The following is an 11,557-nucleotide window of genomic DNA, read 5'->3' on the forward strand; positions in this document are numbered from 1 at the left end:
TATGGATGTTATACAGATAACAAAGTTCTGGAGATAATGGTCGGGAGTATGGATGTTATACAGATAACAAAGTTCTGGAGATAACGGTCGGGAGTATGGATGTTATACAGATAACAAAGTTCTGGAGATAACGGTCGGAAGTATGGATGTTATATAGATAACGGTCGGGAGTATGGATGTTATATAGATAATAACAAAGTTCTGGAGATAACGGTCGGGAGTATGGATGTTATATAGATAACAAAGTTCTGGAGATACCGGTCGGGGTATGGATGTTATACAGATAACAAAGTTCTGGAGATAACGGTCGGGAGTATGGATGTTATATAGATAACAAAGTTCTGGAGATACCGGTCAGGGTATGGATGTTATATAGATAACAAAGTTCTGGAGATAACGGTCGGGAGTATGGATGTTATATAGAGATAACAAAGTTCTGGAGATACCGGTCGGGGTATGGATGTTATACAGATAACAAAGTTCTGTAGATAACGGTCGGGAGTATGGATGTTATACAGATAACAAAGTTCTGGAGATAATGGTCGGGAGTATGGATGTTATACAGATAACAAAGTTCTGGAGATAACGGTCGGGAGTACGGATGTTATACAGACAACAAAGTTCTGGAGATAACGGTCGGGGGTATGGATGTTATACAGATAACAAAGTTTTGGAGATAACGGTCGGGAGTATGGATGTTATACAGATAACAAAGTTCTGGAGATAACGGTCGGGAGTATGGATGTTATATAGATAACGGTCGGGAGTATGGATGTTATATAGAGATAACAAAGTTCTGGAGATAACGGTCGGGAGTATGGATGTTATATAGATAACAAAGTTCTGGAGATACCGGTCGGGGTATGGATGTTATACAGATAACAAAGTTCTGGAGATAACGGTCGGGAGTATGGATGTTATACAGATAACAAAGTTCTGGAGATAATGGTCGGGAGTATGGATGTTATACACATAACAAAGTTCTGGAGATAACGGTCGGGAGTATGGATGTTATACAGATAACAAAGTTATGGTGATAACGAAATTGAAAGGAATATAAAATAGAGAAGCCATATTTGTTCGTCGAGATGTCGACATTTATCTTTGTTCAACACGCCTTCGCACGTTTCGAGTTGAAGGATTCCCAAACAGTGTGTGCAAGATGCCCGTGTTTTACGGTGTGATACGAAAGTGATGATACAATATCAAGAGTATTTATTTTACAGAACCTGGATGCAAGTCAAAAGAAATTCCAACTTATACCACTCACTCGTGTTTGGACGGGAGAACGTTTGACAGGAGTCTTATTTTGAACGGACCCCCCCCCCCCCCCCCCCCCCCCCCCAAAAAAAAACCAAAAAAACTCTTACCCCCACGAATGAAACTGAAATTCAAATAAAAAGCAACACGTTCGTTAAATAAGGTTGCTTTGCTTCTATCAGAGTATTCGCATATTAAATATCATGGACCTAACACTAAGACATTGGACAAAGAATGATAATGTTTTATTCCGGAAGCAGTAATGGGTGTCACCAGAAGTGTTTAATACCTAACGTACGGTGTCTGTGAAGTGCCCTAACATTGTAGCACGACACTTACATATTTACATTATACTCACTACACAGAAACACATTATAAACATGTTGATTCATCTCGACCAGAAGACATGCCAAACTTGGAAAACTAACCATCCGGCATGATTTCATTTCAATGTCATTTATCTATATAATGGAATTGACACATCCATCACTCTCAAAACTCTCTAAATGAAAGCACAAACTCGATCAAGGACAGCAGCTGTTGAGGTCAGGGTTGTGACGTGTTAATGTTTACTTCTAGTCAGATTTCTATCCATTTAATACAATAAACCAAATCGAATCAACAGTCACGTCCTTTTCTCTCCAGTAGCGCCCCTCTTTAATTTCCTGATGCCTTAGTGTAACTACACAAACCAGTGCCATACCCTATAGTCTATTAACATCCATTGTTATTTATTCAAAACAAGACAAAAACTGTCTTTGGTGTATTATTCGAAGGATTGAAACTTCTCAACAGTTAGCATTCAATCAATTACCGCGTCCGTTGTTTAATACTGTATATTTTAGGTCCATTAGAGACGTTTAGCGCAAGCTTCACCAGGACACAATTATCGGAACTTAAACTGAACAGGTAAAACAACAAAGATGTCAATCATAACAATATACAGTAAATAGCATGTCTTATGGTTAAGGTGTATCGCAAATCAATATTTGAAATAAAGAGTTTCTGAAACTGTTTTAAATCCAAAAGTCACGGAGGAGAGGTAACACAATAGTTCTTTTTTTAATCATAAAGTGTTTCACAGTAAAAGGTTGGTCACTGACGTAAAAGAGGATTAACATTTAGTCAGGCAAATTGATAGAAATTACATGTAGCGTTGATATAACACGAAGAGTCAGACAGTCCACAAACCGTGTATATTGTAGACATCAGATATCCCGGTACCGTCTTTACACGACTCAATCCTTTGACAACAGTACGATCATGGTAGTCAGCATACCTGTAATGTACTTACTTCCCTGATAAGCTTTCCTTTGATCAATATAAGGCAATATACACCCTATCTTAAATAGTATATATAACAAGTCAATAGTATATACAAGTGTATAACAAGTCCTAACATGGACCTACCAACTCTAGTCCTAACATGGACCCACCAACTCTAGTCCTAACATGGACCTACCAACTCTAGTCCTAACATGGACCCACCAACTCTAGTCCTAACATGGACCTACCAACTCTAGTCCTAACATGGACCTACCAACTCTAGTCCTAACATGGACCCACCAACTCTAGTCCTAACATGGACCCACCAACTCTAGTCCTAACATGGACCTACCAACTCTAGTCCTACATGGACCTACCAACTCTAGTCCTAACATGGACCTACCAACTCAAGTCCTAACATGGACCCACCAACTCTAGTCCTAACATGGCCCCCACCAACTCTAGTCCTAACATGGACCTACCAACTCTAGTCCTAACATGGACCTACCAACTCTAGTCCTAACATGGACCCACCAACTCTAGTCCTAACATGGACCCACCAACTCTAGTCCTAACATGGACCCACCAACTCTAGTCCTAACATGGACCCACCAACTCTAGTCCTAACCAAGCCTGGTAAGTTGTACGTCACAATCCGATTGTCTCAGTCAGGAAGCCCATGACCGGACGGAAAACAATGCATGGTTCCAATATTAGTATGCAGACATAACTATAGACATGGGAATTCTTTTGTTAGACAATATTTAAATATAAAAAAACCTAATAATGTCCTGTACCGTCGTCATCCCACAAGGACGATTTACCCGGTCCCCACAAATACTGGCTCGTCTACAACCAAATCTAATTAAGTTACTTTAAATGTGACGCGAAAGTAACACGTTTTGTGTTTGTCGAGTCGAAGTGTACATGTCGTAGCAAACTGTCGCGATTTACAGCTTGATTAAGATGACCTCACATCAGTAAAAATGATGTTAGGATCTACAATTGTAACCATACACAATTCTAACCTGTTTTGCGAGTATAAGATTTCAGTAGCGATTACGTGTAGCGTCGGCGTAGTCTGAGGAATGAGACAGACAAATTCATTTATTTGAAGGAAAATGATCGTTTACCATTATTGACTGCAATGTACGATATAGTAGATATAAAATCAGAGAAAGTGTTTCGGTCTATTGAAGAAATTCCTCGTATTGAATAACACAGTTTTATAAAGATTCATGTAGCTACATTCTAAAGTACCAATCTAGTTCTGAATATGACAGCCAGGCCACATTGATGACTGTTCTAAACCAATGCTTTCCTGTGTCGTCCTAACATCAACATTCAGACTGTGTACTGTAAGCTTTCCTCTGTCACTCTAACATCAACATTCAGACTGTGTACTGTAAGCTTTCCTGTGTCACCCTAACATCAACATTCAGACTGTATACTGTAAGCTTTCCTCTGTCACCCTAACATCAACATTCAGACTGTGTACTGTAAGCTTTCCTCTGTCACTAACATCAACATTCAGACTGTGTACTGTAAGCTTTCCTGTGTCACTCTAACATCAACATTCAGACTGTGTACTGTAAGCTTTCCTCTGTCACCCTAACATCAACATTCAGACTGTGTACTGTAAGCTTTCCTCTGTCGCCCTAACATCAACATTCAGACTGTGTACTGTAAGCTTTCCTCTGTCGCCCTAACATCAACATTCAGACTGTGTACTGTAAGCTTTCCTCTGTCACCCTAACATCAACATTCAGACTGTGTACTGTAAGCTTTCCTCTGTCGTCCTAACATCAACATTCAGACTGTGTACTGTAAGCTTTCCTCTGTCACCCTAACATCAACATTCAGACTGTGTACTGTAAGCTTTCCTCTGTCACCCTAACATCAACATTCAGACTGTGTACTGTAAGCTTTCCTCTGTCACCCTAACATCAACATTCAGACTGTGTACTGTAAGCTTTCCTCTGTCACTCTAACATCAACATTCAGACTGTGTACTGTAAGCTTTCCTCTGTCACCCTAACATCAACATTTAGACTGTGTACTGTATAAGCTTTCCTCTGTCACTAACATCAACATTCAGACTGTGTACTGTAAGCTCTCCTCTGTCGCCCTAACATCAACATTCAGACAGTGTACTGTAAGCTTTCCTCTGTCACTAACATCAACATTCAGACTGTGTACTGTAAGCTTTCCTCTGTCACTCTAACATTAACATTCAGACTGTGTACTGTAAGCTTTCCTCTGTCACCCTAACATCAACATTCAGACTGTACTGTAAGCTTTCCTCTGTCACTCTTACATCAACATTCAGACTGTGTACTGTAAGCTTTCCTCTGTCACCCTAACATCAACATTCAGACTGTGTACTGTAAGCTTTCCTCTGTCACCCTAACATCAACATTCAGACTGTGTACTGTAAGCTTTCCTCTGTCACTCTAACATCAACATTCAGACTGTGTACTGTAAGCTTTCCTCTGTCACTAACATCAACATTCAGACTGTGTACTGTAAGCTTTCCTCTGTCGCCCTAACATCAACATTCAGACTGTGTACTGTAAGCTTTCCTCTGTCACTCTAACATCAACATTCAGATTGCTTATTGTTTACGAGCAATCGACAGTTGAAGTAGTTTAGAACCAAACAAAGACATAAAGTATTCATTGGAATGGATTACATCTGACTCGTTAAAGATATACCAACACAAATTACCATGTAGAATTGGAAGCTGGTGAGATGCGCTCCAACTTCAAGGACTTTCATCCAAAGTCGTCATGAGTTCAAAGGTCAAATGTATTGTCTAAGACAGCTGGTGTTTCAAAGCGCCAAGGCGATGAGACGTCTACTAAGCATGGGTCTATATGCTTAAGGTCAAGGTCACTTAGGCAAGGTCATAAGCACAAATGGCCACATATATTGTAGGTATATTGTACGTGTATTACATGTGTACAGAGTGTACAAATATCTGTATTGTTATATTATAAGTGTAGGTATATTGTACGTGTATTAGATGTGTACTAGAGTGTACAGATGTATTGTTATATTATAATTGTAGGTATATTGTACGTGTATTAGATGTGTACAGAGTGTACAGATATATTGTTATATTATAATTGTAGGTATATTGTACGTGTATTGGACGTGTACAGAGTGTACAGATGAATTGTTATATTATAATTGTAGGTATATTGTACGTGTATTACATGTGTACAGAGTGTACAGATATCTATTGTTATATTATAATTGTAGGTATATTGTACGTGTATTAGATGTGTACGAGAGTGTACAGATATATACTGTTATATTATAATTGTAGGTATATTGTACGTGTATTAGATGTGTACAGAGTGTACAGATGTATTGTTATATTATAATTGTAGGTATATTGTACGTGTATTAGATGTGTACAGAGTGTACAGATATCTATTGTTATATTATAATTGTAGGTATATTGTACGTGTATTAGATGTGTACAGAGTGTACAGATGTATTGTTATATTATAATTGTAGGTATATTGTACGTGTATTAGATGTGTACGAGAGTGTACAGATATCTATTGTTATATTATAATTGTAGGTATATTGTACGTGTATTAGATGTGTACAGAGTGTACAGATATCTATTGTTATATTATAATTGTAGGTATATTGTACGTGTATTATATATGTACGAGAGTGTACAGATGTATTGTTATATTATAATTGTAGGTATATTGTACGTGTATTAGATGTGTACAGAGTGTACAGATATCTATTGTTATATTATAATTGTAGGTATATTGTACGTGTATTAGATGTGTACAGAGTGTACAGATGTATTGTTATATTATAATTGTAGGTATATTGTACGTGTATTAGATGTGTACGAGAGTGTACAGATATCTATTGTTATATTATAATTGTAGGTATATTGTACGTGTATTAGATGTGTACAGAGTGTACAGATATCTATTGTTATATTATAATTGTAGGTATATTGTACGTGTATTATATATGTACGAGAGTGTACAGATGTATTGTTATATTATAATTGTAGGTATATTGTACGTGTATTAGATGTGTACGAGAGTCTCCTTAGCTTGTTTGATATAGCTTGAGTATGAAGTCGTATCGATTGGAGATGTTTGTTTCCTTACTTCCTGTAACCGCCTGTTTTATCTATCATATATTGACCACGATGATACTTCCAAGGTCATTATAACATCCCAGACTTATAGTCAATGGTATGAAAACTACATCGATATATTTTTAGGGTTAGGGGTTAACCCTATGTTGACCTGGAATGACGCGCGCGGGGTCCTACTGTGGGAAGGAATCGGAGTACATGGAGAAAACCCACGTGTTCGGGCAGGTGAACCCATACCTTTTCACGTCTGAGATTCGAAACCCGGCCGCCTAGGTGAAAGACAAGCGCGTTCCAGTGGCAGTGGCAGTGTGGTATTTGTGATGGAACCATTAAATATACTTTAAGTGGTCTATTTATCAGTACACAGTCTGTTACCATGGTTACCTCAACCCGGATCAAATAACACATGTTCTTGCATTGCTCGACAATTAAGTATCCCGAGGTTTTACATATAACACGATTACTTATTTAAAGGTTTAACTGTATATCAAATGTCCTGTATATAGAGGTGTCCTTTATAACAGGTTTAACTGCATATATAATGATTTACTTTCGTTTATATGAGCGTTTGACTTGTCAGTTGACGTTATTAAAGGACAAAGTCCCACACCAACTAATAACTCCCACAAAGACAACAATTACTTTAGGTACAATATGAGTCCGGTGACAGAACTGTCAAGACTTGGGAACCACTGTCGTGTTCCTATAACCATTAGATCGTCAGTATATATAACTAGGTTTACAAGGCCCCAGTAATAACGGTTATAATGTCCTAACCTCACTGTTCTATAACCAATAGATCGTCAGTATATATAACTAGGTTTACAAGGCCCCAGTAATAACGGTTATAATGTCCTAACCTCACTGTTCTATAACCATTAGATCGTCAGTATATATAACTAGGTTTACAAGGCCCCAGTAATAACGGTTATAATGTCCTAACCTCACTGTTCCTATAACCATCATTAGACCGTCAGTATATATAACTAGGTTTACAAGGCCCCAGTAATAACGGTTATAATGTCCTAACCTCACTGTTCTATAACCATTAGATCGTCAGTATATATAACTAGGTTTACAAGGCCCCAGTAATAACGGTTATAATGTCCTAACCTCACTGTTCTATAACCAATAGATCGTCAGTATATATAACTAGGTTTACAAGGCCCCAGTAATAACGGTTATAATGTTCTTATCCTCACTTTGTCACGGTGACATACGATAGTCAATTGTAGTTATCAATTAACACATGGGAGATAGCTACAATAAAATATAAATTGTATATAAGATTGATGTATTATCTATACAGCGGGTTGATAAATTCAGTATATAACAGTATGTTTCAGCAAACTGTACATAAGTATACTGGCCCATGTTAACCGTATTCGTAAAGTGTGCTGGTGTGTCTGTCGCAGGTACAGGTAATGAATGTTGTTGGTCTATCACAATAGCGTCCTATATGGTCCAATTGTACCTCAATTACACTTGTCAAAGGTTCCCGACTTTCTTATAAGTTATACCTGTCAAAGGTTTCCGACTTTCTTATAAGTTATACCTGTCAAAGGTTCCTGACTTTCTTATAAGTTATACCTGTCAAAGGTTCCTGACTTTCTTATAAGTTATACCTGTCAAAGGTTCCTGACTTACTTATAAGTTATACCTGTCAAAGGTTCCCGACTTTCTTATAAGTTATACCTGTCAAAGGTTCCCGACTTTCTTATAAGTTATACCTGTCAAAGGTTCCTTACTTTCTTATAAGTTATACCTGTCAAAGGTTCCTTACTTTATCTAAATTGCACATGTCATAGGTTCCTGACTTTTTCCCAATTACACCTGTCACATTTTCCTGACTTTTCTCATTTACACGTGTCAAAGGTTCATGTCTATTTCTTAGTAAAACTTGCCAGAGAAACATGACTTTTTCCCTAATTACACCTGTCAGAGGTTTATGACTTTTTCCCTAATACACCTGTCAGAGGTTTATGACTTTTTCCCTAATACACCTGTCAGAGGTTTATGACTTTTCCCTAATACACCTGTCAGAGGTTTATGACTTTTGCCTAATTACACCTGTCAGAGGTTTATGACTTTTTCCCTAATTACACCTGTCAGAGGTTTATGACTTTTCCCCTAATTACACCTGTCAGAGGTTTTGACTTTTCCCTAATTACACCTGTCAGAGGTTCATAACTTTTCCCCTAATTACACCTGTCAGAGGTTTATGCCTTTTCCCCTAATTACACCTGTCAGAGGTTTATGACTTTTTCCCTAATTACACCTGTCAGAGGTTTATGACTTTTTCCCTAATTACACCTGTCAGAGGTTTATGACTTTTCCCTAATACACCTGTCAGAGGTTCATAACTTTTCCCCTAATTACACCTGTCAACTGTCCCTGACTTTTTCTCAGTTTGAAGGTCCACTATGCATGACATCATGTTCTATCATTCGCCGGAGTCCTTCCGATTCATATCAACCGTTCCTCTGTCTTTATCAGCTTAGCCAGTTATGATATACATTTGTTTATAGAGTGTATCAATCAATAGATTTTAATGTACCTTTCTACCATAGCTGGTATAAATCGTTACTCTACAAGCTAACTACTGCATGCAGGTTGTGATATATATGTTCTACTATAGACACAGACACAGCTTACCTTTAAACATCCTCATAAAACGTTCTCAGTATCAAAGAGTTTTCATTGCAGCGGTCAGTGTCCTGTTAGAAACCAGTTACACGTTTCTCCCGCGTTTCCGCCGATTCCTTACGCTCTCATATGGTCAATAAAACAGCGTGTGGAACTATCGCTTGACCACAGGCGAGATTTGTCCGATCGATTGACCAGAGAGCTGTCAATACAAGGAGGGGATGAGATGGACACAGCAGATGAACCCGGTGTGGATCTGTTGTGACGATCGCTGCTTGTTCTGTGGCCAATTTTCGTTTTACTTCCCCGCCTTTCAGCGTCTGAAACTGATTTGTATTTATACGTCCTATTCAATCGATATAGCATGCCTCGACAGAAAACTCCAGACACGCTTTCAAGACAAAAACTAAAGAGCATGCATCTTTTGGAAATTTAGTATTACAGTGTGAAAAAGACATATTGCTTTATAACGTTATTCTGCCAGGAACGTGTAGTTTTTATATTCACGTTGCTCGCATTTCGTACTCTTGTTAAACCAGTTTGTTATGAACGATCTGTTCGTGATTGTGTCAAACATCAATATAAACACTTACTGATATGTATGATGGTATAACTGTATATGTTTCTATCATCATACTGTGTCAATACCTCTATATCAGTGATATCCTGGTTAGTTGGTCACCATTTCAAAATGCATTAAATGCGAAATGGTTCACGCCAGACTACCTGATTATGTCCCCTGAATAGCGCGTGATTATGTCCCCTGAATAGCGTGTGATTATGTCCCCTGAATAGCGCGTGATTATGTCCCCTGAATAGTGTGTGAATTTATAGGGAATGTAAAAGCAGTTGTTTTAATGTTGTTATAGTCAATAAAGCAGCAAATATCGGCTATAACAACATTAAAACCACTGTTCAATACTTATATTTACATTGTCTTACCATGTTTGTCAACTTTGAAAAAACCTAAACTAAAACAAAAAATCCCGCTTTTTTAATGTCACATGACCCACTAGGTGTTAAAGCCGGAGGCACTGGGTGTTATAGGCGTATGGTGACAACTGCCTCTTAGCATTGTCAATGGGGAAATGCGGAGCAAATTTAAATATATAAGTATTAAAAATCTGTTTTCACTTGATCCTGTTCTTACTCAGGTATAGTGTACACGACATGTAAACATGAAATAAAATATGGTTACGCTAATTGAAATACATGTGGTATATTCTGTTAGGTGTACTTTAAAGTACCCGAGTTATGTGATAATTCACGTGTATACTTTCTTTATCTGAAGCAGCGCGCGCTTATCAATGAATGATGAACCAAATAAATGTTTGGATGTCACATAAGATTATAATCTATCATAAAGCAATGGATGACTAAATACTTAATGTTTTGTGGAGCCAATTGGGTCAAGAGATGTATTGATTTGTTGCTATTTTTAGCACACCATTTAATGAAGTCTATATTAACTCTGAGTGAGGGCCCTAGGTTTGTCTTCTGTCCGGGGGACATCGGACAGACCAACAATAAGGCCCGCTGTATATATGGTGATCCCAGAAAATGACTAAAAGTGGGCCCTGGAGATGGTTATAGGTGTCTCCATGACACCCGTCCTCATATAACCCTGTCTGTTGGTTTCTCCATGACACCCGTCCTCATATAACCATGACTGTTAGTGTCTCCTTGACACCCGTCCTCATATAACCATGACTGTTGGTGTCTCCTTGACACCCGTCCTCATATAACCATGACTGTTGGTGTCTCCTTGACACCCGTCCTCATATAACCCTGTCTGTTGGTGTCTCCTTGACACCCGTCCTCATATAACCATGACTGTTGGTCTCTCCTTGACACCCGTCCTCATATAACCATGACTGTTAGTGTCTCCTTGACACCCGTCCTCATATAACCATGATTGTTGGTGTCTCTTTGACACCCGTCCTCATATAACCATGACTGTTGGTGTCTCCTTGACACCCGTCCTCATATAACCATGACTGTTGGTGTCTCTTTGACACCCGTCCTCATATAACCATGACTGTTGGTGTCTCCTTGACACCCGTCCTCATATAACCATGACTGTTGGTGTCTCCTTGACACCCGTCCTCATATAACCATGACTGTTGGTGTCTCCTTGACACCCGTCCTCATATAACCATGACTGTTGGTGTCTCCTTGACACCCGTCCTCATATAACCATGACTGTTGGTGTCTCCTTGACACCCGTCCTCATATAACCATGAC

The 11,557-nt window shown here is 38.5% G+C and overlaps 1 protein-coding gene across 1 annotated transcript in view; it reads right to left on the reverse strand.

Moving 5' to 3' along the window:
• LOC117318024 (MAGUK p55 subfamily member 7-like) overlaps window positions 1-9,546 on the reverse strand; it is a 200,582-nt gene extending 191,036 nt beyond the window's left edge. Inside the window, exon 1 of the mRNA XM_033873000.1 lies at window positions 9,323-9,546. The gene's annotated coding sequence lies outside the window, so the exon portion shown is untranslated. The remainder of the gene's footprint in view (window positions 1-9,322) is intronic.
• Window positions 9,547-11,557: the final 2,011 nt, after the last annotated feature.

The sequence above is a fragment of the Pecten maximus genome, chromosome 19 (genome assembly GCF_902652985.1).
Source record: "Pecten maximus chromosome 19, xPecMax1.1, whole genome shotgun sequence".
NCBI classification, from domain to species: Eukaryota; Metazoa; Mollusca; class Bivalvia; order Pectinida; family Pectinidae; genus Pecten; species Pecten maximus.